Source organism: Rhinopithecus bieti, unplaced genomic scaffold (assembly GCF_001698545.2).
Source record: "Rhinopithecus bieti isolate Rb0 unplaced genomic scaffold, ASM169854v2 scaffold_42219, whole genome shotgun sequence".
In the NCBI taxonomy this organism is placed as follows: Eukaryota; Metazoa; Chordata; class Mammalia; order Primates; family Cercopithecidae; genus Rhinopithecus; species Rhinopithecus bieti.
In genome coordinates this window covers 706,220-713,915 of record NW_016817843.1, presented here as the reverse complement: position 1 = coordinate 713,915, position 7,696 = coordinate 706,220, and the positions used below count along the sequence as shown (strand labels likewise).

The 7,696-nt window shown below is 42.4% G+C and overlaps 1 pseudogene across 1 annotated transcript; it reads right to left on the bottom strand.

Annotated features, from left to right (window-relative positions):
- Nucleotides 1–2,475: 2,475 nt before the first annotated feature.
- On the bottom strand, nt 2,476–3,698 carry LOC108518057 (platelet-activating factor acetylhydrolase IB subunit alpha pseudogene; annotated as a pseudogene). The gene has a single exon (XR_001882281.1). The product of XR_001882281.1 is annotated as a platelet-activating factor acetylhydrolase IB subunit alpha pseudogene (transcript).
- Between the last annotated feature and the right edge of the window lie 3,998 nt (nt 3,699–7,696).

Below are 7,696 nucleotides of genomic sequence, written 5' to 3'. Positions count from 1 at the left end.
AAAAAAAAAAAAAAAAAAAAAAAAAAAGGACATATAAATCAACAAATGGAGAGGCCAGAAATAGACCCACCCACACAATATAATAAACTCACTTTTGATAGAGATGCAAAGGCAGCTCAATGGAGAAAGTGAAGTCTTTTCATCATGTGGTGCTGGAACAATTGGATGTTCATAGGCTAAATGAATCTGGACACAGAACTTGCAACTTACACAAAAGCTAACTCAAAATGGATCATAAACCTAAATTTAAAACACACATTTATAAAACTTACAGAAGAAAACATAAGAAGAAAATCTATGTGACCTTGGGTTTGCTGAGAAATTTTTAGATACACGACCAAAGGCATGAACCATGAAAGAAAAAAAAATAGAGAAATTGGACTTTATTAAAATTAAAAACTTCTGCTCTATGAAAGATTCTGTTAAGATAATGAAAACACAAGCTGCAGACTGAGAAGAAATATTTGCAAAACATGAACCTGATAAGAAACTTGTATCCAAAATATTTTAAGAAATCTTAAAAGTCAACAAAAAGAGAATAAGTAATCCAATTGAAAAAAATGAATAAATCTGAACAGACACCTCCAAATCACCACCAAAGATGATACTTGTGTGTGTGTGTATACATGTGACATACACATTTGTACATATATGTGTGTGTGTATATATATATATACACCTTACAAATGGTAAATAAGCATGTGAAACATCATCTGTCATTAAAGAAATGCAAATGAATACAACAGTGAGCTTTCACCACACACCTATTAGAATGGCTAGTATACAAAAAAGCCAACAATACCAATTGCTGTGAGAACTTAGAAGAATAAGAACCCACATTTATTTCTGGTGGGAAGGCAAAATAGTACAGCTACTTTAAAAGATATGTTTGGAAGTTTCTTAAAAAGTTAAACATTATTTTACTGTATGAATCAGCAAGCATACTCCTAGATGTTTACCCAACTGGTTGAAAACTACATCCACAAAATACCTGCATGCAAATGTGTGTAGCAACGTTATTCATAATTGCCAAAATCTGGAAAACCAGGATGTCTTTCAGTAGGTGAATAGATTAATAAACTGTAGTATATGCATATAAGGGAATACTATTCAGAGCTATAAATAAATGAACTATCAGGCTATGTAAAAACATAGATAAAACTTAAATGCGGCCGGGCGCGGTGGCTCAAGCCTGTAATCCCAGCACTTTGGGAGGCCGAGATGGGCGGATCACGAGGTCAGGAGATCAAGACCATCCTGGCTAACACGGTGAAACCCCGGCTCTACTAAAAAATACAAAAAACTAGCCGGGCGAGGTGGCAGGTGCCTGTAGTCCCAGCTACTCCGGAAGCTGAGGCAGGAGAATGGCATAAACCTGGGAGGCGGAGCTTGCAGTGAGCTGAGATCCCGCCACTGCACTCCAGCCCTGGCGACAGAGAGAGACTCTGTCTCAAAAACAAACAAACAAACAAACAAAAACTTAAATGCATATTGTTTACTGAAAAAAGCTTATCCATTTATATTATGTTTTAGAAAAGGTAGAACTATAGAGATGGTAAACGGATCAGTGGTTTCCAGGGGCCTGGAGAGAGGGAAGAGTAGAGTCGGGAAAGCACATGAGATTTTTTTTTAGAATTGTAAAACTATTGTGTATGATACTGTGGTGGTGAATACACGACACTGCATTTTTCAAAACCCATGGAATTTTACATCACAAAGAGTGAACCTGAACATACGCAAATTTTAAAAAAATAATTAAAGATGTTGAGGGATTCCAACATGGGATGGTGAATATGACAGAAGACTATCTGTATTACAAATGTATAAAATAATTCCACTGAAGGGGTGGGAGGAAAACGTGCTGACCAAGTGGCATTGGAAGTGAGTGGAGACTGTAAGACTAGAGACATAAGGAACTGTTCACAACCCTGTATTCTAGTAGATAAAGCTCTTTCCCAAAAGGATGTAAGTTCTGAAGCCACTAGTCACACACTCTGAAATGTGAAGTCACTGGATGGAGGATGGTGGGAGCCAGGTTTCTCCTTGTTGGAGGGGATGCTACAGACAAGCAAGCAGGGAAGGCTGCAGTGATTCATATGACAGTGGTTAGTGTTGGGGACATCAACATGGAATCGAGTTCAGCTCAAAATAGATGCAGATGGATATGTACAATATACTTACAGATATGGGTTGGTATGTATTTCCTTGTTCTGCCTCCTGACAGGGACTGAAGAAGTATCAATGAGCACATCTAGTGTTTACATCTTAGGTTTTAATGTTGTTCTTTTTTTTTTTTTTTTTTTTTTTTTTTTTTTTTTTTTTACTTTGTGTGTAACATTTAATAAGCTCAATCTACATCCAGAATAATTTACATGAAAGAACAATATTTATTTAAACAGCGCTCAGTGGGGTAACCATGGTATCATCAGAGTGCATCCAGAGGAAAAGAGGGAGCAGGGGCCGAAGGAGACGCAATCAATGGCACTCCCACACGTTTACTGTTTGATCTACGTGGCCAGTGACCACATAGGGTGCCGTCTTGTGGAAATCCAAGGAGGTAACAAAGTGTTCACGCGTATTGAGGGTCTTCATGCATTGCTTGTTCTTGTGATCCCATAGGCATACGGTCTTGTCATCAGCACAACTCAACATAAACTTCCCCCAGAACTGAACAGAACTCCACGTACTCAGTTATCATGACCCACGAGGGTCATAAGGTACATGCCAGTACTGATATCCCATATCTTCATAGTCTTGTCTCTGGATCCAGACAGCAAGAATGGCCCAGGTTTACCACTTTTTCTTTTAGTCTCAGAGCCTGTTGCTTCAGAGATGGAAGAATATGAGCTTTCTGGAGCCCAGGAAATGCATTCTACCACATGCTCATGTTCTCGGAGCTCAGCCTTGCATTCCTTTGTTGCTATGACCCATACACACACAGTCTGGTCATTGGAACACCTGGCTATCAGAGTGCCATCTTGATTTGGTTGTACCATACGTACCCATTCTCTGTGTCCTGTGAACGTCTTTACACAGTAGCCAGTTTGCACTTCCCACATTTTTATAGCTTCATCCCTTGAGGCAGACGCTGTATGATCTCCCCTGGCCGTGATGGCTACTGAGGAAACATTGTGGTCTTGGCCGTGCATGGTTCTGAAGCATTCAAAGTCCTGAAAATCCCAGAGTTTAATGGTCATAGCTGCAGAACAGGAAGCCAGAAGCCTGCCACTGTGGTCGAATGAAATATCCTGTACAGAGTCTGTATGTCCTTCCTTTAAGAGTTCATTCAAAATCTCCAGTCTCATAATCCCACATGTTAATTGTAGCATCCTCTGAAGCAGAGACCATAACACTGAACACAGGATGGAAAAGGACTCGAGTGACTGGACTCCTGTCACCACTCAATGCATATTTTTCTGGCGGAAAATACCCATTTTTGGGGTCTTGTTTCTGACCAAGAGGTCCACCTGACATAAATTCTTCTTTTGCTTAATTTAACTTTGATTCTAATTCCATAACCTTCTTTCGTTATCTAATAACAGATGTCCATTTTTTTCCCAAAACTCCAGCCTACTTTAATTCTTCATTCATATCTAATTCAGCTTCCTTTTTAAAAACTGAATATGCCTCTTCATAGCCATTTGAACGAAGATAATCCGCTATAGCTCGATTGAGTTCATCTCGTCGTCTCTGGGACAGCACCATCTCGGCTGTCATGTCAAGTTTATCTGACATAGTGGTATGTCCCCCCTTTGGGAAATCAAAAAGCTTTTTGATCCGTGGACTTATAATTTAAATATGCCACTAAGTGTCTTCCCACAGAGGAAAATGATTCTTTTACAAATGAATCCAACTAGTAACCAGAAGATATTCAACAAGTAAGATTCATTCTACTCTCCCGGGCGCCAGACTCTGCCACCGCCCCACCGCTCCAGCTCCGTCTGTCACAGGAGCTGCCCCAACGCCCTGACGTCACAACGCTGCTGCCGCTGCCCCCGCTGTTCTTAACACCATTTAATAAAAGGAACTCAGCCTTCCTGGAGAAATGGCTGATTCTAGGACAGGTGGGGAATGTACAAGATGAGCCTGGAGGAGCATTTTACAGGGCCAGAAAGTGAGAACGTGCTCAGAAGAACAAACAGTAACACACAGGTCAAGGGGACACAGTGACCACTTGAAAAAGCTTTCCATGGCCAAAGCTGGAACAATTTGAGCAACAAAGTAGTATTGGTTTATAAATAACCCAAGTAGAAAAAAAATCTGCGTGACTCCATACTGATTTACATTTATATATCTATTTAATCATATACATATGAATAAGTAAATGGCAGAGAATAGGCACATCTCCAGAGTGTGGTGGAACTTCAGGTCATTTATGTAATACTCCACCCCCAAGGAGGTGGAGCATAATTCCCCCCACTTTAAGTATGGGCTGCACACAGTGACTTCCTTTCAAAGTGTACAGTGTGGAGAGGGGGCAGGGGGAGAAACTTCACAGTGGAGACGTCCAACAAACACTGCCTCAGTCAGATGATCATGGTCAACATGAAGCGGGACGTCATGTTGATAGTATATGTTCCTGATAGAATGTGATGAAGGTGGCACTTTACTTCTGTGGTCTTCTCCCAATAATCATAGAAGAAAACACCAGGCAAATTCCAATGTTGAGACATTCTACAAAATACCTGACTACTGTTCCTCAAAACTGTCAAGGTCATCAAAAACAAGGAAAGTCTAAGAAATTGTCACAGCCAAGAGAAGCCTAAGGAGATGTAACAACTCAGTGTAACATGGTGTTCTGTGGTGGAAGAAGGATGCTGGGTCAACTAAGGAAATCTGAATGAAGGGTGACTTTAGTTAATATGTATCAACATTGGCCATTAATTGTGACAAAAGCACCTCATTAATGTAAGATAGTAACAACGGGAGAAACTGGGTGTGATATCTAGGGAAACTCTCTGGACTATTCTCAACTTTTCTGGAAATTTAAACCTATTCTAAAATAAAAAGTTTATTTTGTTTTAAAGCAATCCCCTTCTCTCTCCTCCCTCTTTCTCCTTTCCCTCTCTTTCCTCATTTCTCCCCTCTTTTCCTTCCTCCTCTTCCTCCTGGCCCCTTCTCTTTTCCTTTAACAATAACAATAATGTATTAGTCCATTCTCACACTGTGATAAAGAACTACCTGCAACTGGGTAATTGATGAAGAAAAGAGGTTTGATTGACTTGCAGTTCCACAAGCTGTACAGGACGCATAGCTGGGAGATCTCAGGAAACTTGCAATCATGGCGGAAGACAAAGGGGAAGCTAACACATCTTCACGCTGGAGAGAGACAGAGATAAGGGGGAAGTGCTACACACTTTCAAACAGCCAGATCTCGTGAACTCTATCATGAGAACAGCAAGGGGGAAGTCCGCCCCCGTGATTCACTCACCTCCCACCAGGCCTCTCCTCCAACACTGGGAATTGTAATTCAACAAGAGATTTGAGGGGGGACACAGAGCCAAACCACATCAAATAGCATCACACATGTGACCAGTAGGTTGTCGTTTCCAGCTCTCTTCCCTTGCATTATTCTGCAGGAGTCCTGGCCACAGTGCAGAGATGCGTGTGGTATTCTTGAATTCACAGTTGGGTCAGGGAGGTGAAATGACCCGCCTAGAAGGTAGCAGAGGTGCTAGCAGTGCCCCCAAGACTCATAGTGGATTTTCCTGGGCCCGCCCATCACCCTGTTATGCCACTTTTCAGTTTCCCTCTGATCACAAATGACTTGGCACACAGTCTAAGTGCCACGCTTTTACTCCAGAATTTGACTTATATTGTCCTATAGGCTGTAGGTACCCTCTTGTTGCTCCTTGCCCTTGAAGAAAATACATCATCTCAAAAGAAGGCAATCAGGAGCTGGCAATGGCACTGGAATCCCTTCCTGGGCACAGAATTGATGCTCATCTGCCCTGTGCCCAGCACTTTTACAAGAAATTTCATTTGGTCAACCCCCCAAATATCATGGAAGGACATTATTGTTATCTCCAGTCTGCAGTCGAGAATGCTGAGACTAGAAAGTGGTTACCACTAAAAGCAAACCTCTCTCTCTTTCCCATTGCCTATCCATTGCCCTGACTCTGGGCTCTGACCCACACCCACTTGCTCAAGGTCCCAAGTAGGAGTTGCCCATTACTTCAAACATGAGTTCATTCATACCCATCACCATGTGAGACTTGATGTGGCCTCATTAACATGCAGGTCTCACCTGCCCTGTGCATGTGAATGTGCCTTAGGAAGCTTATCAAATCCCAAAGGAGAAATTACATCCTCTCGGAAAAATACAGTGAGGTGACTGTCCCATTTCCTTTGCTGGCTCTGGACCACAGCTGAGTTCCCACACACGCACCGTGGCACCCGAGAGTGTGGGCAGAGGCACTTCTGCTGAGTGGGATGAAACATCTTAAGTGCTCTGAGGGTTGAAACTTTGAAGAGGTTGAGATCTGTGAGAGCTGAAGAACCTTTGAATCTCCCTTCAGCTCTCCCTACCCCAACCACAGCCCTTCTCTTGATGTAAAACATGTGTTCAGATAGAAAACAATGAGGCTTACTTCTATGCCAGTAGGACTGTTTGGCTTTAAGCTTCCCCAGTGGTTGAAAACAGCAATCTCTGAGATTTGCCCAAAACTTTAAATGGAAGTCACTCTCATGGGTCACATCCATGGATTTGTGAGATAGGGCAGGAGGCTGTGTCTCTGCCACCCAGAGGTGGGAGCAGGGGTCCTTGCAGCCTGGTTGTATTGGGGGTGAGCTCCTCATCCAGCTGCCCATGAGGATAACCTGCGGAGAAGATCAGATGGAGGTACCTGGACTTATGCAGAGGGGTGTTCAGGTTAAACAGAAATGCCCAGGGGCCAATAGAGGGAACCTTGCAACAAGTGTATGAGTTGGCCCCTCACCTGACACTGGCCACCCAGATGACATCTTCTTGGACATGATGAATGGCCTCACTTCCACCAGAACATCTTCCTGCCAGGCCCTGCTGCTGCTTCCCCAGCTGTGTGGCCTTGGATGAGTAACATGGCCTCTTATTAAAGAAATGGATGAAATACTTTCTAAAGAATCTTCCAACTCTGAAGGTCTGTGACATCTTTTGTCACTGAATTAATAGGAACTCAGCTCTGTATAACGTTCTAGATTTGGTGTATGTTAGGAGACAACCTCTGTTGATGGGCTGACCAAATGTCTGAAATGGGAAGGATTTGGGGACCAAAACAAGTAACAAGGGGAGATGAACACAAGAAATTCAGGTTGAATTAACCTTCAACAGATATTTACTGAGTAACTTCTACATGTAAGTCACCAAAGTCTGGGAAGGGGAAATGGATAAACGTATGATTCTCTCTCTGAAAAGCCTACATTCTAATTAATTGGTGTATTAAGTAATGCTGGGTGGAGGAACAATAACCCAGGACTTGTATAAACGATAGGAGACTCTGGGGGAAGAGTAAGGCTAAAAGAGACATTATCCGGGAATCAATTCTAGAGCAGGTAGATTTCAGGTACAGGACAATCAAAGAAAAGGAGAGTGGCATTCACACATCAAGTCTAATAATACGGCCCTATTTTACGGTCCACCTGAGTACTGCAGAATTTAGCCCTAGGTACCACCAGGTCCAAAGCTGCTTCTTTAAGCTACACTTTAAGCTCCTGTCAC